The 26,410-nt window shown below is 40.5% G+C and overlaps 1 protein-coding gene across 3 annotated transcripts in view; it reads left to right on the top strand.

Annotated features, from left to right (window-relative positions):
• Positions 1 to 26,410, top strand: part of Atpalpha (sodium/potassium-transporting ATPase subunit alpha) — an 89,688-nt gene that overhangs the window by 815 nt on the left and 62,463 nt on the right. The gene's annotated exons all lie outside the window — the stretch shown is intronic.

Raw genomic sequence — 26,410 nt, 5'->3', positions numbered from 1 at the left:
AAAAACGGACCACACGCTCCGAAGTTTGTATTATTATGACTCCGAGCCTAGTCTAGTGAAAATATAAAGCTCAATTAAGCTACTCTCTCTCTCTGCTACATTTCATTCACTAGCGGTTAGTGTATACTACTTATCATCACGAGCCACACTCGCACCTTTCGGCTGTTTTTCTTATCAGCAAGTGGAGCAGTACAAGATGAGGTCACTCGATATGATAACAAATGTCAAAACTTATGTTGTCAAATACTTCGACTAGTATACTTTTATTAGTATAATGAAACTTTTAAAACTTTTATAAATTTATACGATACGTTAATACAAAGATAAAAAAATTTGTACAGTATGCAATCTCATTTTTCAGCCATTACTTAATTAAACAGAAATTTTATGCTTACATCCCATACGATTTTCCCCCAAAAAACGTAATTAATCAATAGGGCATTTTTAGTTTTCTTAAAGTATAATATGCTACTTGTTTGCAAAATGTATCGTAAAGAACAGTAAAATCTATTATACACACCAAGATATTTTAATGAAAATTATATTTATTTTATAATGCCCTACCAATTTTTTAAGGCTATTACTTATGAAGCAGCAAATAAATAGTAGAACAAATTATTACGTGTTGTTTGTTAATGAAATTAAGTCAAGAGTATCAGTGGTAACGTTTAAATTTCATAACATTAACTCTTAATTTCATGCACTGTTTATTATTATTATTATTATTATTATTATTATTATTGTTATTTAAATGAGATTCGCAAGTTTTTTTTAAAACAAAACGAAGAATTCAGGCTATTTGCAACCGTTCATTATATTTTCATTATAACATTATAATATTTTTCTTAGAATATATCGATAAAAACACTAATAATTTGTGATAGAAAATACTCTGAAACTGTCACGATAACAAATAGCAGTACTTTACGAGTTATCGTTTTAAAACCGCGCGTTTTTCGGGTTCACCAGGGCCGTAGTCAGCTCGTCGCTTGCAGACAACCACACCCTGGATCTGGATGCCATTCAGTTCAACGCCTTGCAATCATACAACCACGTATAACACGCCAGACTTTCTGTGAAAGATACACGCGTGTGCTCAGAAAACTGACATTAAAATGATAAGAACCGAAATGAAATTTTTCGCGCCTCTTTCTATCCATGTAATCGTGTTATTTATCTTTTCATAATAATTACTACAAAATTAATTGTTTAGTCTTGTGTTTGCAATGCTATGATCGTATCGAACTTTATAATTTTTTTTTTTTTTTTTTTTTTTTAACGACAATTTAATGAATTGCATTAAGTAGTAAACTTTAGAATTCCATGTAGATCAGTTCAATTTTCAAAATTGATCAGCATAGTAGCAACTGTACTTATTGCCGTTTTTTATTAATGTGACTAACCGAGGAAAGTCAAGATTGCAAAACTGAATCATTACTTAGCATCAAACTTAAATTTACGTAAGCCTTGATGTGTCACGATAAATGTCAGATTTGTTAGATTATACACCACAAATGAATTGTTATCCTAAATAATTTAAAAAAATTTTATGAGTGTTTGTTGCAAAACTTCTTATTACATCAATCGATTAATTTTTAGTTTTTTTTGTAATTGAAATGATTGATCTATGCTTTGAATTGAAAACGATTTTATTTATAAAATAGAGATATTCATACTTTTTTTTATGATTTTTTAATTTTAGCTTAGTTAAAAATGCAAGGCCAATTATTCAACTATAAGTCAACGATAACAACGGATTACAGTTATACAGTTTTAAAACCATCATGTAGAGATGTAGACTAATCTTTTTAAAAATCGTAGTTTTAGATGCTATAATTCATCAGTAGTACAAATCTGCATAAATTAAATTTCATTCAGAGTTCATAAAATCATCATGAGTAGCAAATCGATTTTTATTTTGATATAGATCTAGTTGCAGAGAACATAACAGATAATAATTCTTTGTCAGTTATGTTATAGTTAATTAGTACCTTGAACGTTGCGTAGCGTCTGAAATAATCGAATCCAAATTACAAACTATATATCTAAGTTTTTTTCGTAAAGCGTAAAAATTTCATGGTAGGGGTATAGTATATTTTTCGAACATACAAGCAAAAAGTTTGTAGCGAGTTGTATAATTTTTGCCAACCTTTCTACATCGACCCGATGAAGCTGTACTCCTTTTTTTTGTGGCAAAATGCCCAATTTTCTGAAAGGGGACGCTGATGCAAGGGAAAAAAAGAAAAGTCGATCAATTGACAATTTAGGGGTGGATGACAGCTTTTTTGGTAATTTCCAAATATTGATTTCAATCGATTGATTTTATTAATCTGTCAAAAAATAAATGTACGTTACATCCCTTGATTATTTATAAATTGATACCTGGTATGACCCGTATAAACTGAGAATCGCTGTAAAAAATTTTTTTTTTTTTCATCGAAATATCCTCGTAAAATTAATTAAAAATAACTTTGCATTCTACAACCCGAAGACAACTCTCTTGGGATAATTACTCCAAGCCGTAAATACGTCCGGGCTCGCGCTTTATACAACGGGGTTAGTACTGTGTTATGTGCACACAACAAGGAACGAGTCGTTAATCAACGCTAATAAGCACTAATGATTTAGAAGAATCATGCGATTATGTGGGCCATTATAATATTTTTCTGCCCGAAGATAATTTTTTTCTTCCTTACTTTATAGTATTCACAACGATCCGTTATCTCCATTCCTGTCACCCTTTCTTATATGATACTAATCGTCGTTAATATCATTGAATTTTTATTTTTTATAATTTCGTTTCGATGCGTCAAATTTAAATACTCATTTGTATGATGCCACTCATTGTAATGTTGTGTTAAATGAATAAATGAAAAAGGATTTAATACCGTTTGCATAAAATATATGATTAAATTACATAGCTTTCCATTGCAGCGGTATTTAATAAGGGCGCTGAATTTAAACATGTAAATATATGTATTAAAGTACGTAAGAGCAGAAGCACATATTTTACAGAACTTGGTTAGCACAGCACGTTACAGTATTTGCATTTAAATTAAAACTTTTAATTGAAAGGGGAAACGACGGTTTTTAATCTCGTAAGAGACCGAGATTAATTAAATAAATGCAAGTTGTTGAAACTTTGTTGTTTTGAAACTCTTCAAGATCATGAGTGTTTTGAATTATCGATCGGTAGTCAGTCGAGTTGCGATTAAAAGTTAGTGATTTATAAAGTTAACATAAAAATATTTATACCCAACTTCGTCGGAGATGATAAAAAATTATTAAAAAATCCGTACTCAATATTTTATTGGAAAAGGGTTTATAAAAAAAACAAATTAATTGTATTATTATCATAAGGTACGTGCGTGGCTCTTATCATACGCTACAGTGGTACTAAGGTACTTGGAGCCTCGGTGTTCCATCACCAGATAACGCCAGCAGTATTTCTCGGCTTTTTGTCTTTTTGCTTTGTATAAATGGCTATGTAACCTAAAGTTAATGCCAATAAATACATTTAAAGTTTAAAGTTTTGCCTTTTTGAAGTCACCTACACCTATATACACCGAACTGTATTCCTGCTGCTACTTGCTAAATGTCAAATTCGTACGCAACACTTGACATCCACACTTTGTCAAACAAACAAGCTATCGTCACCGGGATTTAAATATTTTCTCGTCCATCGTTTTAATTTACAAAAATCATGGAATTTCTTTTCACTCAGAGTCCAGCATTTTTGCCGTATTGGTAAACTTTTCTTCTCCAAGAAAAAATTTGTACTTGGAATCATCATTACTTGGATGCTGACTATTTGAGATGAAATAAATATTTTGGGGGTAAAAATATGTTTTACACTCCAAAATAAAACGATCCGTGCGTATAGTTACATAAATTCGTGAGCTTCAGTTCCAAAACAAACTGACCTATACCGTGGAAATCCGAGAGTAGTCCCGAAAATCAAGCTTACAGAATTTACGGAAAAGCAAACACGGGCTCGAGATGACCGACTCCATCATCCCTCCCTGGATCCATTGCATGTACACCTCGTACACACACACACACACACACACAGTTGGGAGAAAGCGCTACCAACATCATCGGCAAACACTCTCTCGCGTACGTATACGTAGCGAGAGACACGAGCCCGAGTGTAAAACGAATAAACACCTCTCGGGTACGTATTAAGTGGTGCCCGCACTCTTTAGAAAAATCACGCAGCCATCACACTTGGCATCAAAATCAGCAACGAGGAGATGATGATGGTGATATAGAACAGCATAGGTAGCACTATAGTTCTCTTGTAATACAGCGACGATGATGACGATGCGCGCCGTCTCACCTTCGACGTTAATTCGCGCGACATGCGCTTCGCGCTCATTATCGCTGAATTAGCCATTATGTCGTTATTTTAACGAGTCAATGTGTGTCAGGGGACAGAGCGCGATGAGCACCTCGACTCCGTCGTCAATACACGTATCTTTTGTACGGATGTATCAAGTGTATAATGTAGATTTGCAGGATTTTTTTTTTTTTTTTTACATTTACTTGTTGTGCATGTATAACATTGTCGCTGCCCCCCACATCGGCCGCCTCCCGCGTTTGTGCGCTGCGTTGCGTGGGAGGAGGAGCACGAGAGATGAAGCAATTCGGCCTCGGCTTTGGCACAAAGCCCTGCTACTTCCGCTTCTCCAAAGCGGACGTGTCTGTGTGTGCGTGTGTAGCGCGGTTGAGATGAGAGATGTATTGTCTTTCTCCATACACTGTATGACTGTATACCTTCGCTCTTCGGCTTCCCTTGTCGTACACATCACATTTTCATGCGCCATCACGATTTGGTCTATTTTTTCGTTCGGGCTCTTGCGCTTGTGTGGGCACTGGGCACCTCTGTGTACGTACTTAAGGCCGAGGGTCAGGTTGTCCGAGATTTCTGGGTCAACTTCTGTTTTTGCTTCTCTCCCCCAATGTATAGGTGTACATACTCCGGGGTCCCAGTTTACTCTTTAATTTTTGTTATTTCCCATAAAACACCTCGAGCTGTATTTGCTTATGGAACGTTTATTTTCTCGTACTTACATGTAAAATGAAACAATAGCTTAGAAAATTGTCGGTCGACTTTTTTCCGCGTTCAATTTGCAGTTCGTCCAAATACCGGTTTTATTCCGATCGAAAGAATCTATCTTTCCAGAGAGTAGGTGTACGTATCGCCGTTCGAGCAGGAGACACTTTTTCAGGCGCCTCGCGTGAATATGCAACGAAACCTGCAGACGTTTTTCCCTTGATCGCTGCCACCCACTCGCAATACCTGTACTCATGAATACGGCATTCTCGATGGATCATCAACGTCTCCATTACCGTACAGCGTACAAACAGTGTTTCTCGTAGACGAGCCATTTGATGATGATAAAACGTCCCTCGTTCCACGAGAGAAACCATAAAATTTGCGTATTATCAGCAATATAGCAAATCGGTCGACGTTCCTCTCACCGTGTATACGGCTGAGAGAAAACCAACAAACAACAATCGACACCCCGCAGTCGTGTATACATCATCTAAATCGCTGGTGTGTACATATATATGTATATAAGAGAGGGCCAAAGTTGTAAAACAGAAACTATGGCGCCATGCACCCTATCAAACTAGCATCAAACCACTCAAATCAGCCCTCCTCCCTGTATAGGCGAAATCTGCGGGAACACTCTCGTTTGCACGAATAAAGAGAGAGAGAGAGAGAGAGAGAATGCGGTGTTGTACATATCTGTAATATATATGGGCTGCTCCCCTTCGTCCGGTCCCTCCGCGGGGACACACACGCCCGACGCCGTCGATGTCCTTCGGCCTTCGTTACGTCATTTCAAGCCTCGTCGACGGAAGGAGGGGCGCGCGCGTTTTCATATACACCCCCTCCCAAGACTCCGGGGGGGTAGAGGTACGCGCGCGTGTGTGTGTTATACCTACAGCTATAGGGCGAGCGGTGCATTGATCGGCAGCAGCACTCGGGGTGAGGCAGTCGAGCGAGCCGGAGAGGGCGGAATCTTTCTGCTCCTGGCATCTCCGTGGAGTGGCTGGTATACAGTAACACTCCTTTGCCCGTTTATTTTTTATTTTTTTGCTCCTTATTTTATTTTTTTTTTTATTTCTTTTGTAAAATTTCATCGTAGGTACGAACAAAAAGGGAATCCGAGAGGAGACGAGGGCAGAGGTCCATAACACGGTTGTTGTGAAATACCTCGAACAGGTACCTCTACACACACCCGCCGCGGAGCATAGTTTACAATGTCGCCGCGGCTGATGCCTCTCTTGAGAAATTAGGGTGGCGCGTTGGTGGATTACTCGCGTGTTTACCCATCACTTGGATTGTTGTCTTTCCATCTCTTGTACACTCTACGTGTGTATAATATAGTTATGGATTAGTTAAGGGGAGGGTGGCTAACGCTGTAACGGGGAGGGTATCGATACGTGTGGAATTGAAATTATACGTAAATATACACCAAACAAACATATACATGTAGATAATGCGTATAATGTGGGATGCTGTATATGTTATCCAATGAAGATGGTGCACTAGGCAACAATTAGTGATACTTTTAGCGATGAATGGGGGTGTTTGCAGCAGCTGATGGGTACAATCGATTCATCATTTAGCTTCGGCGTTATGAGAAAGTACATTATTCAACGGGAAAATTTGTTTATTTGATTATGAAAATAGTTCAGTGCTGGAATAGTTTCGCCATGCACCTATTTAACAACCAAGTTATCATTTCATACTATACGGCATGAATTACCAATGTTGAGTAGAGTGGGAAAGGGTACGTAAAACTTACGATGAAAATATTCTCGTCTCCGCGTGATACGCGTATCCAAGTACCTCTTACGTCTCCGTATTAACATAAAATCTTTCATCGCGCAGGAAAAATCCGTTATTGTTTTCTTAAACGACATTTTTCCAGTCAGTAGGCCGAAAGGCCGAAAGAAAAAAAAAAAGAAAAGAAAAAAAAAAACCAACCCCTCACGATCACGCAGAACACGAAAACGCTGTAATAAAACCATTTTCATACGATCCACGTTCCGATATTCCAATATAGGAGGAAGCAATCATCGAAGGGGAAAACGAAAAATATCTTCCCAGAGATCGCAGTTATAATGAAAGAGGACCAAGACGTGCCTTGTGTTCTCTACCTTCCGACGCGCTATACTTTCCATCACCTCATCGCCATTATAACTTTGATCGTATAGGTGTGAGGGAAACAAAAAAAATACCTTTCTGGTGCTATACGCGAGGATAAATGGGGGTTGGAACGAGGAGTATGTGTAGTCGAAGGGAGTTCGATGTACACATAGGTCGAGTTAATGGGACGGTAGATTGTCACGAATTTTGCAACCCACGCGTGGTATGCGAAATGGTAATTTAATCAAAATGGTAGGTATGCAGTATAGAGCAGGGAGTTTGCGTGCCTCGGGAATATTTTCTTCCACGAGCGCCGAAATTTTATCTTTTTTTTGCTTGCGGTGAAAGTTACGCAACAAGGGTGGGAACTCGATTGCGAGGAGGAGGTTTTTTTTCGAGTACTTTTGACGCTTTTGGGTTGGTTCATCTACTCTTACATTTTTGAACAATAAGATGAGCCAATCTTGCGTGGATGTACGTTATATGTTTCGTTACTTTAACCATCGATCAATTTTTCTTGGCTCCATAGAGTAATTAAGTTGCAGGAGCCTATCGATTTGTAAAAAACAAAAAAAAAATTTCAATTTGAAATTCCTCAACATTTGCAGCATCCTCCGACGCGCACTTTTCCGCTTCAAGGCTCGTAATCCCCATGTCGATGCTCGACCTCGACGAATCCTCCGAGAAATCTGCGCGTTTAAAATTTTCCTGAGCTCCTTTTCCTTTTGTAATTATAGTTCAGCCGTGAGAACACCTTTTTTTTTTTTTTTTTTTTTTTTTTTTTTGTAAACGTAATTGGTAATAACCTTTCGTTGAAAAATAAAAAAGGGTTTCAATCCAACGAGCTGGGCCAATGTACGTGTAGCATGATGGTAAAAAAAAAAAAAAAAATCCCCTACCCTGCAGGGCACACGCCAGAAAAACGAGATTGAACGTGGGCGCTGAAATTACATTTCAATTTTATCGATCATCCGAAGGGGCGCGGGTCTCGCGCTTAAAGTCGATAGTCGCGCTGCCGAAGCGAGCGACGCGCACCTGTATGTACAAATACCAACTTAAAAACGAGTTTTAGGAAAAAAAAAAAAAAAAATCCATCCCTCCTGCACAATATTCTTTGGTCAAACCAAACACACAAAAAAAAATGTCTCCCCGGTTTCGAGTACTCTCATCGTTAGTTGGGAATACCCTGCGACTCGGTTATCATACCGCGTTGCTCGAAATAAAATGCCCGGCCATCCGGAATAATCAGGAGAGTCGGGGAAAAATAAGTCCAAGTTTCCGTCCACTTTTCCATTCTCCTCCTCTTCTTCTTCATTTCTGGTCCTATCTCGAGTTATATTATGTGTACCCAATAAGATAAAGAGCTCTAGGCCAAGTTTGAGATGTATATTTTAATGGGCTTAATTTAATTGGGCCCAGCTACGTTTCGCTAGAGATGCACACACATCTCGACTCGATTCCTCCTGTCCAGGACGAAAGAAATGTATAACAAAGGGTTCATAGAAGTGAATAATTTGCTCAGTCACCGACTACTCCAATTAATTACTTACTAGAGGGATGAGCTTGCAAAAGACGCACATATTATGATGTAAAAAATCTGCTCAACTAAGCACCAATTCGCTCTTAAGTGTAATGTTGCAGTGAAAAATGTCCAAGTTTATCAATAATAAGCTCATTTGGTATAGGTAACACCCAAAGAAATAGGACGCTAAAATTTGCTTCACCGCTCACTGACTTTCAGCTAAACTGTACGATGTGCGCCGTATTAGAGTATAATACCCATGCAGGCGGCGTTTCTAGGGGGGGGGGGTGGGGGTGTTCGAGATCCCACGCGCACGTCGATGCAGAAGGAGGGAAGGAAGCGAGACACCAAAAAACCGCCCTGAACCGGCGCCTTTATCGCTGCGGTAACCGTATTATAATTGCAGGCCGAGATTATGATTGAGGAGAATTACATTACATACATATATTTTATAAGGCGTCACTGGTGGTGTTCTCTGTTGGCGTATAATATGTGTGTCGAAACGTCTTGATGTATACCATCCGCAACTGGTTCGAGATGGCACGAAAATTTCCTTTCATGATCCCTCTGGTGCGGTTTGAAGCTGCAAAAGCTCGACTCTCTTTCTTCTCCGACCTTCTTTTGCCAGCGACAACTTTGTTTGGGCTCTACTTTGCAAGTTACATTGTTATAAATTCGAATCGGCTTTTTTCATCATCTTGTACTATAATGTATATACGAGTGTGGAAGTGGTATGTTGTCGGGAAAAATCGATCATCCGAGGTTTGCAGCAAAAAATATATTTTCACCCTTAACTGCGTCACACTTTGACGTCGTTGCCACTTTTCTCATAGGTTTATCTGCTTTTGCGCCAAACAACGTCTGGTGAATAATTATAATTACATTGAACGAAATTACCCGAGAGTGAGTATACAATAACACCTCGGAGGGGAAAGAGATAACGCGAGACAGAGAGAGACAGAGAAAAAAAAAAATTGATAATAAAAGGACGAGCTGTAGCGTATCTATATGTGTGCATCTTTCGAGTAAAAATCCACGTAGACGCGGTTCGCGTGCACGAGTTGCAGAGGCGCGCACGAAGCCGAGGTATCGATTAGAGGGAGAAACTATAACCGTAGCGTGCACTCGTCCCTCTTTCCCTCCCACGTGACAACACTTCTCTCTCTCTCTCTCTCTCTTCTTATCGCTCGGGTTAACTATCCTCGATTCGTCGTTGCGGGTTTTAATGTGTATAACCTCCCTTCTTCACCCCCTGCGTGGAGGTACGTACACGTCATCCCTGTGTCCCTTTCAGTTCACCGGCTCGTGTGTTTGTCATCCCGTGTTTACGTGGATGGCTGCAACTACATCACTTACCTCCTCACGATCGATCGATGGATCGGTCGATCATTTATACGGACTCGTCGATTTTTCGGGAAACTTTTACTCGCCCTCTTCCTGGTATGGACATATATATACTTGACGACTTTTTCGAACTACTTCAAAGAAAAAGAAACGGCATAGGACGACACGTTACGACAATCGAAGCATCGAGCTAATGTGTACACATGCGTGTGGGCGTTGTTACGAAACAAAGAGCGTCAAATCAATGCGCAATCGTTGAGATTATCGCGCGATCGGTCTTGTTTCGTGCACGGTGTACTCGTTAAATTAAACGACCCGATACTCCGGTGTTATGGCGTCTAATTGCACCTTTGCCTCTCAATTGCGGACTCCTACCTTATAATATAAGCACAGCCTGATACGACGTACATCGTATAAACACGATCGTTTCGTACAACAATGATCAAGTTTTTTTTACAAATGTGCTTTAATTAACGAAGCAAAACTTTGCTAGAGATTTTTTATTCGACGATGGTTTTTTCTAGCGTCTTAAGGGTCGAACAAGCTCTGGAAGTCCCGGGGTATCATACGCAAGACCCTCTTTTACTTCGCATCTCTGGACAATCACAGAGATATGATTGTGTCCTCGATAACCCTTTCAAATAAACAAATCCACAATTGTGTTCGTTTGATCCATAACGAAGGAAGATGGAGCTTATTGAAAAAAAAAGAACAGAGACAATTTTCCCTCCAGCATCAGTGTTTGTATGAGTGTACGTATCTGGATCGTCTTAGGATGTCGCATCTTAAGTTGCAATGGAGTACTGTACACGTTGGGTTTGATTTCATCTCGTCAGAGTGCCCGAATTACTCAAATGGAAAAATCAAGACGATTCTGTCATTATTTGTACAGAGGTTTCAATCTCTGTGCAAAGCTGCTTTTGCCAAACCGATGGTGTTTGGGAAAAAGAAAAGAGAAAAAAATAACAAGTGCAGAAAATTTGTTGTTACTACTCTTGTTGTAGAGCTCAAAGTCTAATGAAAATGAAAGAAAAATACAGCTAGGTACTTCTGACGATTTTTACGAAACGGAGGGAAATTTTTTCCATCAGCTCTTCTCTTTTCTGACATTCGTGAGGAGTTTCCCTCGAAATTTGTGGCTCGAGATTTTAGCCAATTTATAACTCTTCCTCTTTGTGCTTCAACATTGTAATACTCCCAGTGCTAATCGAACGATAAAAACAAGAGGACCGCACTTTTTTTTTTCCCTCTGCAGAGCGATGAAAGAACCAAAGGGAGTGTCTCTCCTCAATCCCCAAGTGTCTCTATATACACCAAGTTTTTCCGTCTCGAGCGGCATCCTCTACTTCATCCTTAATCCCCTTCAGCCTGGCTCGTTGCTTTTTTTTTTTTAATCCCCTCAATTGCCTTTTTGTACCGATTATCGTACGAGTAGCTATAGTAGACGCAGCACCTTTCTCCCTCACACTCTTTCCGCTAATTCCTTTTTATTGTTGTGATTTAATCCCCGTATCTGAACAGATGCAGCCCATCGCTGGTGATTGGAAGTCCATACCTGTTTCCTATTTAACGAAAAAATATAAAGAGGCTGATATCCAACGGTATCGGTATCGAATCAGCCGATGGCGTTCGAAAAAAAAGAAGAAAGGGCAGCAGATTTTCAGCTGTTGTTCGAATGTGCGAGCGTCACCTTGCCAACGCGAAAAAACAATTTTTCTCGCACCATCTTCTTGACCAGTTTGCAATTTTTTTTCGCTAGTTGCCGTAACCTTCATTTCACACATTTTTTCTACTCACTCCTTGACCTACCATCAAGAAGCGCGCAGCACCAACGTCTCCTTTCTTCGGCTTTTGAGGTTTCCATCGATGTGGGCGCTTTCCTGCTGCTGTTCTTCCTGTCTTTGCTAGTTTTTTTCGCAGCCATACTTCTCCGTGAGCAAGTTCTTCAAGGCAAAAAGGGTAATAAGATACGACGGACACTGCAAATAGGGTGAGACGAGAATATTTAAAAAAATACGAGTTCACGAGTTCAAAGTTTATAGTACATCAGTTCTCACGAGTATTTGTTCTTACGCATTTCGTAAGGGCCTTTGGCTCAACCGAACATCCAGTTTGGATACTCCTGGGTTACACGTTTTTTTTTTTCCTGATCAAACAGGACCACGAGTTTTTATTCCAAAATATACAAGTTTTACATGCTCTTTCAGTAATAATTCTTTCTTCGTATCCTTATTTTTATGCTTTCCTTTTCAAACCCACTCGTAAGTAAACAATTGTTAGATTTTTTTTTTTTCATTTTCCTGTGGTGATTTGGCACATATTTTTCATTATAAATACATTGTAAAGCTAAGTTGTTTGATTTATAATTTGTTTAAATATATTATTTTGTAAAAAAGAGATATTTGAGTTGTGATTCAATGTTTAAAAATTAATGAAAGGAAACATATAAAAAAACTAACACAAGGAATTATCCAGGTTTTTATTGTCTCCTCCTCTTACCCATGCCTCGTTAATTTGTACGATGATTATTGGCAAATACTGGTATTTGTTCGTTATGCGGTAAGTTTTTTTTGGGCCTTCGATTTATTTATTTTTTTTTACTTTCGAAAAACGCCTGAACAAAAAGAAGCAAAAGGAGAAGGAGAAGAGGTGACTATTAAAAGTTGGAGCTAGCCGGGCGAGCAAACTCAAAAATTCAGCTGATGGTGCGCCCGCGAGGGAGAGGCCGAAATCCAGGGAGGACCCTCGACTTTCGAACTTGGAAATTCAAGTCCGCGGCCGAAGCGAGGGAGTTTTCACACGTACACACGCGCTGAATTCTCAAGAGCCGAGGGCACTAGCTGTATGAGTATACACACACACATACACTAAAGCCAAGAGGCTATAGATATAGATGTAAAGGAGCTCTCGGTGGATGAAATACGGAGCTGTTTGTTTAGTCGGAACTTTATACAGGTATACATTTATACGTATGATTTGTGGGCGAGCCACATATAGATTGTGTATAATTTAATACAAAATAACTTTGTTTGCGCGTAGCTATGTTTGTGTATCCCTATATACCTTGCGGAAGTTCACGTACTAGCGAGACTCACTCACTTCACCTCTTATAATATTGCAGTATATATAATGTGCCGAACATGTCAGATTGGCAAATCGTGTTTATTATATACTTACACTTCTTGTTTGCTTCAGTCGCGATACACCCACACGAAATGCTCATTAATTATTACTAAAAAAAAAAAAAAAAAAAAAAAAAAGAAGATATCTTCATCATGGCACATAAATGGAGAGCGTATTGATTAATACATCACGCTTTGTTTGCTGATTAATCGATAAAATCAACGTAATACCTACTCATATTTGGTGCTTAGATACATCACGAATATCAGACCACAGCTCTGAATTGTACTGACCGTCAAAAGCTACGTCGCTGAGTTGTACAATACATATGTAACGAACTTTCGTATAGCCTATCCTCGAGATGGCAAATCCTTCTATAGCGCGACTGCTATAGGCATTTCGAAACTCTCATCAAAAATTCATTTAAAATTGCTTTATTATAAAAAAAAGGAATCATTAAACAACCGCGTAGTTTCATCGAAAAACTGTGCACAATCTACGAGTATGAAAAACATAAGATATTCGCTGAGGGTCTCTCTCTCTCTCTCTCTCTAAAGTCCCACCGGCCGCAAGTTGATTTATAGTTTTAATTTCTGAGCAAGAACGAAACGCAGCTGTATACCTATACATACGCAGTAAGACGAGCGAGTAAGTAAGAAAGTTCGCGCCGAAAATCGATCAGGGGCTAATAATAAGTATTCAAATCAAGAACCAAATCAGAGATGACTCAATGGGGATGACGCCTATACCTATCTACATCGGTTCGACACTACCTATACAGATGTAAGGTGTTGTTATTGTCCTTAAGTGTTATCTGATTGGCTTTTACAACAACAAAAAACATTAAGGTATTAATTTTATGTCACGTAGGTACAAAGCGTACAGTCGATGACCGTATGGAGATCAAAAATTTAATCAGAAGCAAGACAAGAATTCGGTGCGAAACTGATTGAGTAAAAATAAAATAAGGGCCATAGCATACATTTTGCACGCATCGAAAGATTCGTATTAATACATCCGATCGATCGGCAATCTCGAAATTAATCGAGTGCACATTGGGAATTCCGCGAATACGTCGCAGTAAAATCAATTAGACAAAGCGACCGAGTGGTGAGTAATTCAACGATTTCATTATTTTCATTTTCATCCCCAAATTGTGGTATTCCATTCCAAAAAGGACCTTTTTGGATGATGAAATGCAATTAAACTAATTCAAATGCTCATTAATTAATCACATCCAGCACATGATACTACTATTAGAGACAATAAGTGCGCACATTTTTTTCTCATTCGTACTTATTCACTCATCCACGGGAAACATGTTTATCAGTGCGAACATTGTCCGCTCAAATCAGTATCTCTTCTAAAAAAGACAAAAAAGACTTGGAGCTAAAAAAAACGATTTTGTATTACGGTAAAAGTGGTAGAGCCAATTTTTATACTAAAATTGATGGATACATTGTTAAATAGAGTCATTTTTTACACGTGTAAACATAACAGGAGAGAAGTAAGGTTTGCAACGTACATCAGGAAAAATCCAATATATCCGAAATCGAATCGAAACGTCGCATTTTCCGCCAAAGTTGCGCTCGGAAAAATTAACGGTACCCTTTTTTCTTCCATTAACTTTTGATTAAAAAACACTTCACATTTTACATCCAACTTGATGAAAAAAAAAAAAAAAAGTTAATCGTAAGTTTCGCCAACTTCAACAAATAACCGCGGAGAAGGAGCGAATCTTATCGTCCCCGCCATCGATCAGCCAACAGACCAAGAGAAGTTTCGGTTCGATTTTGAGTTAACTGTAGAAACGGGCCAGCGGCGGTAGCTCGTCCTCCTCGCGAAAAGTTGATCGATCCGATAGAGGAGGACGAAAAACGCCCGGGCACAACCACACTACACCATTACTTCGACGATGACTACACAACTACCACTAGTCGTTCATCCGTGAAATTCGCCCGCGATGGGCGTAGTCGCTGGTTCTCGAGTCGTAAATTTGAAAACTGTTTTGGATGGGAAAGAGGAAAAAAAAAGTGGAGCGGCAAAACAGGAGAGACGTCGTCGCGACAACGATAAAGCCGATGTTATGCAAGAGGACACGTAATAGTCGCACGAGGATGCGCTCTGCCTGCCGTTGTTTCCCCATTTTTATCTTCCCCGCGGGAGGAGAGCGGCTACTGCTTACAATCTTCTTGAAAGCTTCTATTAGCCTTTTGTTGCGCTGTGTATAAATGGCCCTTAGGATCTCCATGCACTTGATACTCTTATAAAAGGACATACCTATTGTATGGACTGGTTTGTGTGCCGCAGGAAGTCTTGGTTTTCGCGATGATCATTGATACACGGCTAATGTTTTATTGAAAAAAAGTCGTGAGTTTTGTTGGCTGAATCAAAGTTGGCGCCTGTAAAGTTGATTATCCTCTTGGACATTTTGAATCGCTGAACTTTGAGGATTACTCATTTACGTCAACTTGAATGTAATCTCGATGGGATTACGTATAATCCTGCAAAACCCAAGTGTACTTTTTCGCGAGAATTATTTGGTTAAATCCTTCTTTAGCAAGGCGCTAATGTTATACATTGTCTTGGAAATGCCAGGAAGGTTTATGCAACGTCAGGCTCACTTTTTTACGTGAACATCGTTCAAAAGTAGGGGGGCGTCCATAAATTTTCCCTCATTTTCAATGATCCCCGCGATATTTCAAGTTTTTAAATTTACTCGGTCAAAGGGCACCTTGTCCACATTACGTATTCCAAAGCCTCCCCCTTGCCCCTACGAGCCATGAATCACCATCCTGCTTCCGCCGTCACCTCCATACTTTTTTTGCGAGGAATAAAAACCTTAAAACGACCCACGGGTGGCCTAAATTTTTATTTCCCGTAGCAGCTGATTCGACGAGAGATGTGAAGCGGTGGCTTTGTTATTCCGGTCAGAGGAGAGTCGAACGACTTGGAGTCGCGTGGTGTACCAGTTAGCGTGCACCTACAGGCACAACTTCCTATACTCTTGCATGGACTCCGCATTTTCTTTTTTTCCCGGGTTTGCAGTCTCCGAGCGAGCGAGTTTGCACGTGTCGAACTTCATCCCCGAGGCGGTGTTTCTCGGTTTTTATTGTATAATATGTTCTGCCTCACATCGGTCGTCGAGTTAAAGTGGATGAGTTTATTGTATACTTTTTCACCCCTTGGGATGTGTGTTTTTGAAAATTTTGTAAAACCTTACAGTTACTACAAAATAACTCGAAAAAATATGTCGTTACAAAAAATTATTCAATACGTAAAAATAAAGGGGCTTAAAACTCGTCCAGATTTTTTTTTCATTCTACCAACGTTGTAGGTTGTACTAGAAGTAAATGTCGAAAACCGCCAGGTTTCAGGTAAAGTGATGGAAGGCGAGGGTGCGACTGGTACATGTGTACATAGATATATGTCGTATGAATCTACCCTCGTACATGTTCGTGTAAATCACCCCAATTTCAACGCCTTCTCGAGCACCTATGTCTCTACCATGTAGATATACTCACTGGCTCTTGTCGTATGTATTTGAGCGATTTTACATAAAATCTTTGCGTTATACTTATACAATTAAAGAACCAAAAATTGTTAATATTTATTATATTTCTGGTGAGACTTTGATGAAAAAATATTTCTTCGTTCATTGGTTACTGAGTGGTCTCCGACTTCTACTTTCGACACATTTGAAACAATAGAAGTTGATATTTGAATTTAGTGCCACTGACCTCAATAATTGTCTCTTTACTATCCGACAAAAAAAAAAAAAAAAAAAAATATCACATTGATTATTCAGAGTGACCACGATTTTTCTTATTCATTGCACGATGTTTCTAACAAAAATAGGACCAGCTTGGAAAGCCTCTGAATAACTAAACAAAAAATATTTGATTGGATCGTATTGGTGATAATTTTTGTGGAACCGCTCGTACACGCTCGTCCGGGCTTTTTCTGTATATTAGGCGACTTTGTGACGCCTAGCCAAGCGTTATTTCTCCCTCTCTCTTCGGAAGCTATGGGGTACATAAATAAAATTCACTTTTCCCCGCTCCCTTTTTTTGCCACTCCCCTTTTCTATGTTATGTCTCGAAGTACACCCTACAAACGTTATTTCGTTTTTGTGCCGTTGTAAATATTTTTCCTTCTTCTTTCGACCCTCCCATATAACGCGTCGTTATTTTGCAGATGTACTTATATAACGTTATTGCAGTTTTTTTATCAAGATATTAGTGCCAAATGATGTTTAATTGGGCAGTTAATTTTCTGATGAAAAAATAAAAACTGTAGGTGTCAAAATGTGGCCTATAAAATTTGTTCATTAACCTTTGATGAATTAAATATTTGTAACTAAATATTATGGAAACACAAAAACAAAACCAACCCCTTAATGTTGAGTATATTTTTTAATAACCCGACATGTCGAAATATTAATAAATACTCATTGACTGTTGAATTTTTCGTTAATATATTAATAAGTACTTAATTACACATACTTTGGCATCTCGCGTCCCAATGACCCTTGCGAAATGCTCCAATTTCACCATACCGAGACGCGAATGCAATATTGCTCCACTGTACAACGAGTATGTAATACTTAGACGTATATATATGTATAAACGTACAAGCTTCAATTACGAAATTTATCGACCGCATCCAAGGCCCCCATCACATTTTAATCTAAATGAGGCAGCCGGCCGCTCCATTAGTCCGAGCCACTGCTTTATTTAGGTATTTATTTTCGTCCGCCCTCGGAGCTGTGCTCGCACATAATATATACATCCTCGGGGGAGCGATGGAAATGAAAACGAGAAGAAGAATAAGATGAAAAAAAGAAAGAAAAGTGTTTCGGGAAAAACAAAAAATAATAATAATAATACAAGAAGGATCAGCGAAATCTCGAGAGGCGTGTGTCCGCGGTGGTGTGTACAGCGATCAAACACGCCTTCGAAATTCTCTCTTCCACCCCCCTTTATGCACACGCCCTCCTCCTCCCTATAGCGATAAGGGCAAAAATGGTGTGAAAGTGAAAAAAAAAAAAAAAAAAATGATGTAGGTATATACACACACGGTAGCTTCTCCCAAATAAAATAATCAATTTACGAAACGTATCTTATTTCCTTCCTCCCCGTCTGTTTATTGTTCGGGGGTTGGTCTACCTGTGATAAAAAAAAACGGGGGATGAGCTATAAACACGCTCGGCTAATCCGAGCAACGAAAATCCACCTACAGCCATCCCCTTCTTTGTCCCACGAGGGCTCACACGAGATACGTAGGTATATACGATTGTACCTACGTACATATATACCTATACATACATATACACACACGAGTGCATAGAAAGAACGGAGTGGAGGAGAGGACCCAGCCCTGCAACTCGGGAGAGCATGCACCGAGAAAGGAAAAACGCGAGCAACCATCGGCAGGAGCATCGTCGTCGTGGTCTCGTGCGCGCGCACAAGGGAGAATATCCGGATAGAACTGGAAACAGCGAGATATATCTCGGCTGGTGTGCCGCTTGTATATATACACACACACCGTCGCTATAGATCATATACGTATAGATCTGCCACCCCCCCCACCCCAACCCCCGTCCCCGTGTACGGGAAGGGGGCGCGCGCGCACTCTTGCTCGCATACCCCCGGCAGCAGCTGCTCGCCACCCTGTTCCTGTGCTGCAAGGGTGGGGGGTATAAAGCCCCGCAGTGCGGCGCGGTCGATACAACCCCCACGAGCTACTCTCTCTCTCTCTCTCCGCGGCTTATACTCCGTCCTCCTCCTCTGTACCCCCTTCGTCGTCAACCGGCCCGCGAGCCCTCTCGCTCCCTCTCTCCCGCCGATGGTCTGCTGTTCGCTCGCTTGCATCGAGAAAACGGAATATTGCTGGGAGGAATGGTAACGATGAATAAAAAAAAGGGGGGTTGGTGAGGGGAGAACAAAAAAAAAAATAAAAGAGAAGGGAGTTATTAGTATAAAGGGGAGGTGGGGTGCAGGGCAGTCGAAGGATTCCGTCGCCGAGTTACCGCCGGTGGTGTTGGTGATGGAAAAATAAAAAAAATAAATAAAAATAGGTAAACGAGCAGCCGCGTTAATTTTTCATAGATGCTGCGCTAAATAGTTCATCCATACGTACAAGGAAGGTGTACAGAGGCGATTGCTCCTGTTTCGGGGAACAAGGGAAGCTCGTTTTAGCTGCTTAGCTCCCCCTCCCTTTTCTTTCGTGCCAACTGATAAGAGCCCGATTGTGCGAATCTGTAACAATTTTTTTTTTTTTTTTCATACATACTTGTGCGTTACATGTATATACCATATTTTTATACATAGCCTGAGAGCTTTCTCTCGGAATAAAATTATTTTTCGCGTCTTACCCTTCTCCTTCTCCTCCGCACAGGACATAGCTAGCAATTTTCGTTTCCGCTTATACAGTCTTACGTCGGTACACCACTAGTTCTCGAAAGCCACCGGAACTTCATCTCACCCTGTCTGTTATTCTCATCGTTTTATCTATTTGTTCATTGTCAATTATAGCTATATATAGCATCAGTCCGTGTTTGAAGGGATCCCGATGAAATCACGCGTCCATGGACGGGTTGGGTGTCCACTCGGGGTATTATTAACAAGGACGCAACGCGCTTAAATTTGAATGTATGGGCGAGGGGTACGGGAAAAACGAGATTATTATTATACAGCACGTCTCTTCTTCGGGACGCCGAACCGCTACAACGATCCGCCCTCCCCCCGTTCCACCCACTCTCTCCTTCCCTCTTTCGCCTCTGTTTTACCTAGGTATACATATATAAATATGTATGTATGTAGATGGACACATATATACCAGCATCACTTCCTCCTCTCTTTCTCGTTGCTCGTTCATTTTTTTTTTTTCTTTACTTTTCCTCGTTGAATTCGTAAAAAATTCATCGAAAAAATCGTTCTTGTATCCATCGTACCATATACATGAGGCCTACTTCAGTCATGTATATAAGTATACAAGTAGGAGAGTCGAGGTGCGAGAACAATCTACGCAATCCTCGTCTTGGCTCTATATCTGCTCTACATTTATATACACTGCACGGGGTGAAATTCAATTTCGTGATAATACAGTACGGTTCTCCACTGTACCACATCTCTCGAGAGCTAAACTGTTTTTCACACCTCGTGCAGGTGTCGGTGGAGCCCTACCTCGCCCCCATATCCGCATTAGGGGCCCAAGAGAACGCAATTCCTTGCTCCGTTCTGAGCTGTATACCCATCGTTATGAAATTTAGGCGCCAAGCTTCTTCAACAATAACCCTCCGCTCGCCTGTGATTAAGAATTTTCCCCGACGAGGCGTACACTTGTTTGTACATATAGCTCGGTATAGTTGGAAGCGCGACATCGGGTTGTTGGTTGAGACGCGAGTATTGGGTTACCGAGGAGGGGCTCGTGTAACTTATATATATATATATTATCCCCCTCCTTCCGAGCGAGTTTATGCGAAACCATAGACTTGAAGCTGACGATGATTTAAGTTGATTAGCGAGCGCTTTTTTATACCCGTCTCGGAGCTCCAACGTGACGAATTTATCCGCTACATCTCGATCGGCTGCGTGAATCGAGTTATGTATATATAGATTGAGAAATGGTGAATATAAAGGGCAATTTGCGAACTCTTTCTTTCTTTCTTTCTTTCGTACCTTTATCGCTCTCGTTGCTTCTCTGAAAGGGTAAACAAGGTAATTCCGCCGAGTATAGGGCCAATTGTAAGAGTTTCCGTAATTGAAGCACACGTTTATATATACGTATATGTGTATGTACACAGGTTACAGGAAATTGCTGCGCGCAGCTTCGTTATCAGTACGAGTGTATATTTATACATGCAAAGGGTACACATGAAGGTGTGTACACATAGGTATGGTACCGTGGTAATTGCGAGGGGTTGGAAAAAAATAAAAATCCTTCTACCTTGGGTCAATTTACAAAAATAGGGTACAGTATAATATAACTGTGTGAAAATAGGCAAGGGCGTTGTCGACTCGGTGGAGCTTCGCGAGCATCTTGGATGTATCATCGATTCGAAATTGTTTAGACGACTATTGTAAACTAATGGCCACTTGATTCTCCTTATATCGGCGAATTATTAGAAAATGAGAGAAACACGATGTATTTTTTTAAAACTTTTAATCGTCCATATCGATTTTTATCTTTCCATTTCAAAATTGCATTTCTTTTTATCGTTTGAAACGTTGAGAAAGGAAGAGCTGTACACACGCACGCTTCGTTCAACTTTTTTATTTAAACAATTCTTTTTTCCAATTTTTGTTTTTTGTTTGTTTTATAATAGACTGACGACTTGTATGTACCCGTCAAAGTCATTATCAGAGAGAGAGAGAGAGGACTTGCGTAATATTAATGTCATTATTCAACAATAAAAGTTTAAAAAAAAGACATTTATTTCAAGAACTGGTAGCGCTTTCTTTCCTGCGAATTATAAAGACAGGACTCTCTTTCCTCGAGCCATTGATATTATAGCACACCCTCTAGACCGCCTGGCGAGGGAGAGTCTGGTCTCCCTCCCGAGATAAAAAGTGGATCCCCAAAGCCTTTGAGAAGTCGGTGTGTATATACGGCGGTAGTAGGTGGGTGGTGTTACGTAGCAAAGAGCGAGCCGGAAAATGGATGCTGCCGAGCGAAAGCTTCAAAAGCCAGACTTACTGCCGTGCCCCGTCCGCGCTTGTCCATCCCCGCACACGCGCGTATGAGTGTATACACCCGTACTTTACACGAACGAGGAGCAAACAGTGTCGATGTGATGGGCGAAAGAGAGATTTTCTTTTTTTTTTCGTTTTCATTTAGCTGGTCTCTGCTGTCCTGGATTGAAATGAACGCCCTTTCAAAGAGAGAGAAATAAAGGGTGGGGTATACGAGGTGAGCGCAGGGGCTTGTTTTTGCGCCCATTACGCGCTTGCAATTGCTCCTCCGTTATAAGTATAAAAATGTGCGTGTTTGCCTCGCTTAAGCGCTGAGCATACAATATATTCATACGGAAGCTGGACGCTTCGTTGTCAAGAAGTCACTTAAGTGTGTTCTGTTTATTGTTCCTTCGAATGACGCTCGGGTACATTACATCGTGAGAGCTTTTAATGATTTCTTCCCTCCCCCCACCACAACATTACCTCCTTTGATTTTGCCAAAGTTTGCTTGTTGTTGCGTTTGTCGCATGCATCCAATTAAAAAAAAAAAAAAAAAAAAAAATCATATTTTCCACGCACGCGAGTGCATAAATGGGTACCCTAAAACAATCGCGCCTCGTTGATTCGACGATCGACGATAACTCACCCTAAAGATGACTCACTCGACTTGAAATTAAAATCCTCGAGGATGAGCGCATAAACACCGTACGTGCACACCTATACCCCGCAGGTCAGGAGCAATGCATCAAAGTCGGCGCCCAAGAGGTGCACGGGCAAAAAGACCGCGTCCGTGGGGCGTCTTATCGTCCCCCTCGTCTTTCGCATTATGCAAAAGCTCAGGGGCTCGCACAATCGCGTGCAGCTCGGGCCTCCTTCCTCACCCGCGATAAATAATCCAGCGCCGCCACGGTGTACCAGCCGGAGTTGACGCGACGTCCGCCCGTGTATGTACTTATCAAGCGGTGAGCTTTTGCGGACTGAGATCAGCTGTACGCTTCTGGGCGACCCTTGAGATTTACAAAATGTATTTTTATTCAATGATGACTTGTCGATGGCTGAAAATAGTTCAAAGTAAAAAGTACCTGTACACATCTTACAGGGCATTCACTACAAGTATCGATTTCATTGTGCTTTTAACGATTTCGTCGTACATTGTACTCATCGATCATATCCCCTGATATCTTAAAAAGCTCGAGGCTGAAGCGGTATCGAGAAAATTTTACCAGATAACGTCACTCTCTCTTTGCATGTTTGATGTATACAAATGACCCGTTCAATGTGTTTTATTTCAATAACCGGACGACGCCTCGTTTCATCGCGATCGCGATGAAGGTGAATATTTTACGGGAGGTTGAAAATTGTTTTCCAACTCGGTCGTTGTTTCCTCCTTTCCCCGTTGAATTGCAGCATCCATGACCCGATTGATTGCTCTTTCGTCCCTCTCCATAATCGCTAATGGATCGTTTAAAATATTTCCAATCACAAAGTCATATCTCGATACGGATTTTGCGCATTCGAACAGGATCAATTTGCAAGATTAGACAACTAAGCTGTGTACATGAAATGTATTTTTTTTTTTTTTTTTTTTTTTTTTTTTTTTTTTTTTTCCAAATCCTCAACCAACAGCTGTAATCTATTTCGGGCCACTGCGCGCGGAGCAGTGAATATTCATGCAACGTCAGGGATGAACTTCAACGGCACGTATACGTGCGTTGTAAGCGGTATGGATATTTCACCATCACTTTTCGTTGCTGTTGTTTTGTTTTGCCACATCCACATGTATGGTTTCTGTAAGACATTTCTAATTAACAAAATATTACGTTGTGTTTTAAATGAGCAATCATAAGTACACATGCTTGGGCATAAATATTGAAGCTCGAGTGCGCTTCAACGAGCAAAAAGCAGTTGTTGAATTAATTTTACTTTGTCGAAAAACTATGAGCCATCTTTTTGAAAAATTGAACCCGCGATTACAACGGGCACATTGCAAGCTCGTACGCGGCACGATACACGCACTAATAACGCACATACGTTTCTGTGTACGCCAGGTGATTTGAATGTACCGGTTTTGTAAGCCGCTACTCGCATCTGTTTTCCTCTGCCTGCACGCGATTTTCAGAGATTTGCATTTGACCAAAGGAGGCTGAACCTGTGCTTATAGATCACACGTATAAATTACATTCCTATGGTATACATGGGATATTCGAGCCGAGCTTGCGTATACGAACGAAGCGATACGACCGTACAATAATGTATATGCTTATGCAGTCAATTGTTGGCCAATTATTTGAAAAAAAAAAACTTGCTTTTGTCTTTTTACAGTGAATTGATCAAACCAACTTTGGATACGGAAATAATGAAAAGCGCGTCTATATACGCATGCACGAGCGCAACATCGGTTTCCAAATCGGCAATCCCATCAAAGCAATGTAAAGCATTGTAAATGTACCTACAGTGCACGTAATATTTCCTCCGTGCGAGAGACGAACAAAGACGAGCGGACATCAGTTCCGATTCAATCTATCGCGAGCAATGTACCCCCCTCCTCCGTCACCTGTACCACCCGTACCCTGCACCGACGAAGCGCATTTTGCGCGCTATATTGAAATTCAAAGAGTCATTTCGCGCTCCGCTGCGCTCCCAGTGTCTCCCTCTACCTATTCCGTTCTTCTTCCTGCACGTGCAGATATTATACACATACACACACGCACACACAGTCGCTAAAAGAGACAGTGGTTATTGTCTTGGAATACCAGAGTCGTGTAGGTATAACTTTGTAAGGAAAGGACGCTTTATTGTATTATTCGTTACATAGTTACACATGAAGGTGAGAACACGGGTGAGATGAGTTGGTAGTACCTTGTATTTGTGGTCTAACGCTTACTAGATTAGTAAAAAAAAAAAAAAACTTTATTGTGTGACCGTCTTGCAGTTAGTCTCCATCATATGTCCGTGCAAGCTCCAAGCTCAATACAGGTCGCGGTTTTAAGTTTTCTCGAAATACGCGTCGTTTAATTAGGCCACGCGCGAATATGCCTGTGTGTGATACATTATACGGAGCATCAAAGTCGATCATGAAACGCACGTATGGATCAAAACAAGCTCGAATTTCTATGTGTATTAATACATAATAATGCCGATAGTGTCGGTAGGTGCACACGTGCACAATACATTGACACGTTTTATTGCACCGCGACTCGTGTTGTATATGTATATATATATATATACTCTTTGACATCAGTATCAGCTGGATGCCTTACGTAAGGCTATTGTATGTATATACATAGCCACATATGTATCGGCGCACCAGAACTTAGCTGCCATTAGCGCTTTCGTGTTACACATTTTATTGTTATGCAAGTCGTCGCGAAGCGAATGCGGAACTTTGCGTGTTGGGTTATATATATATTTATATACGCTTTGTTGGATACTGAGTTTTACGTGGCGCGGATAAACTTAAAGCTCCGGCGATTTCTCGGTTCGATAATTTCTATCGGTTCCACGTGGCGTGAAATTTTGCAAGCGTGCGAATAAAATACAAGATAGATGGGAAGAAAGAAGAAAAAAAAAAAAAAAAAAAGTTGGTATTTTATTTCGCTCGGCATTAAATTCGCAAAGTTTTTTCTCTCTCTCCCTCGGCACGTTCTCGGGGGATTAATAGTCGCTCCAAATTTATCATCGGTCTGGTCCAGAGCCCTGCCAACTATACCATTGCATATATACCTACGCGCACATGTACTCGATTCGATAGCGATGCAAGCGAAATCTCTTGCCAGAAATAATACGCTATTCATCCGTGGCACTATTGATTTCCGAGTGAATTTTTTTACAAAACTTTTCGCTAGTAGAAAAAAAAAAAAAAAAAACTTCCACAAATTGGCCCGATAGGCTTTACGTGTGCCTTTGTATTATAATCGTTGGGCCGTGCCCTCTATATTTCAACCGAATAATAGTTGTTTTATTGGTTAATAAATGTGCATGCTGTGATTGCTACGCGAGCCTCAAAATCACTTTGTGCCTCGCTAATAAGGAAACGTTGAGAGGTGCCCATCATTATTATTATTATTATTATTATTATTATTATTTTTTTTTTTTTTTTATGTATTAGCAAAGCTTTCAAAGATCTTGGTGTAGCTAGTATGAGCGCACCTACACGTGCATGATCGAGTTTTGGGTACAGTTGAAGCTCGGTAACGCTAGAATTTCAAGATCACAAAACGTATATGGTATTGTAACCATTGGGGAGTCGAGGAGATGAAGAAAGGGGAGCCGGACCGAGTGTGAATAGACATGGGTGGTAGTATATACATCACGCAAGCGGGACATTCTCGCGAGAGCCGAACAAAACTGAACCAAACCGAGAGACGGTGTACAGGGTACAGCTGTACTCTAGATTGGGTGTAATGCGTCTCTTCCTTCGCTCGGCGCGGATCGTGCGTTAGTCATGGTCACGCCGTGATCGTATACGTTGCACGTGTACATACGAAGATCCATCTGCGCTATATATGTGTGTATATATACAACGACTGCTTAGCTCCCATCCACCGCGATTTATGTACACACGAGTGTTATCACGCT

This window comes from Copidosoma floridanum, unplaced genomic scaffold (assembly GCF_036245765.1).
Source record: "Copidosoma floridanum isolate Cflo_tuat_1 unplaced genomic scaffold, Cflo_Japanese_pri ptg000013l, whole genome shotgun sequence".
Lineage (NCBI taxonomy): Eukaryota > Metazoa > Arthropoda > Insecta > Hymenoptera > Encyrtidae > Copidosoma > Copidosoma floridanum.
Note: the sequence above shows the minus strand (reverse complement) of the source record. Positions and strands in the feature narration are given on the sequence as shown.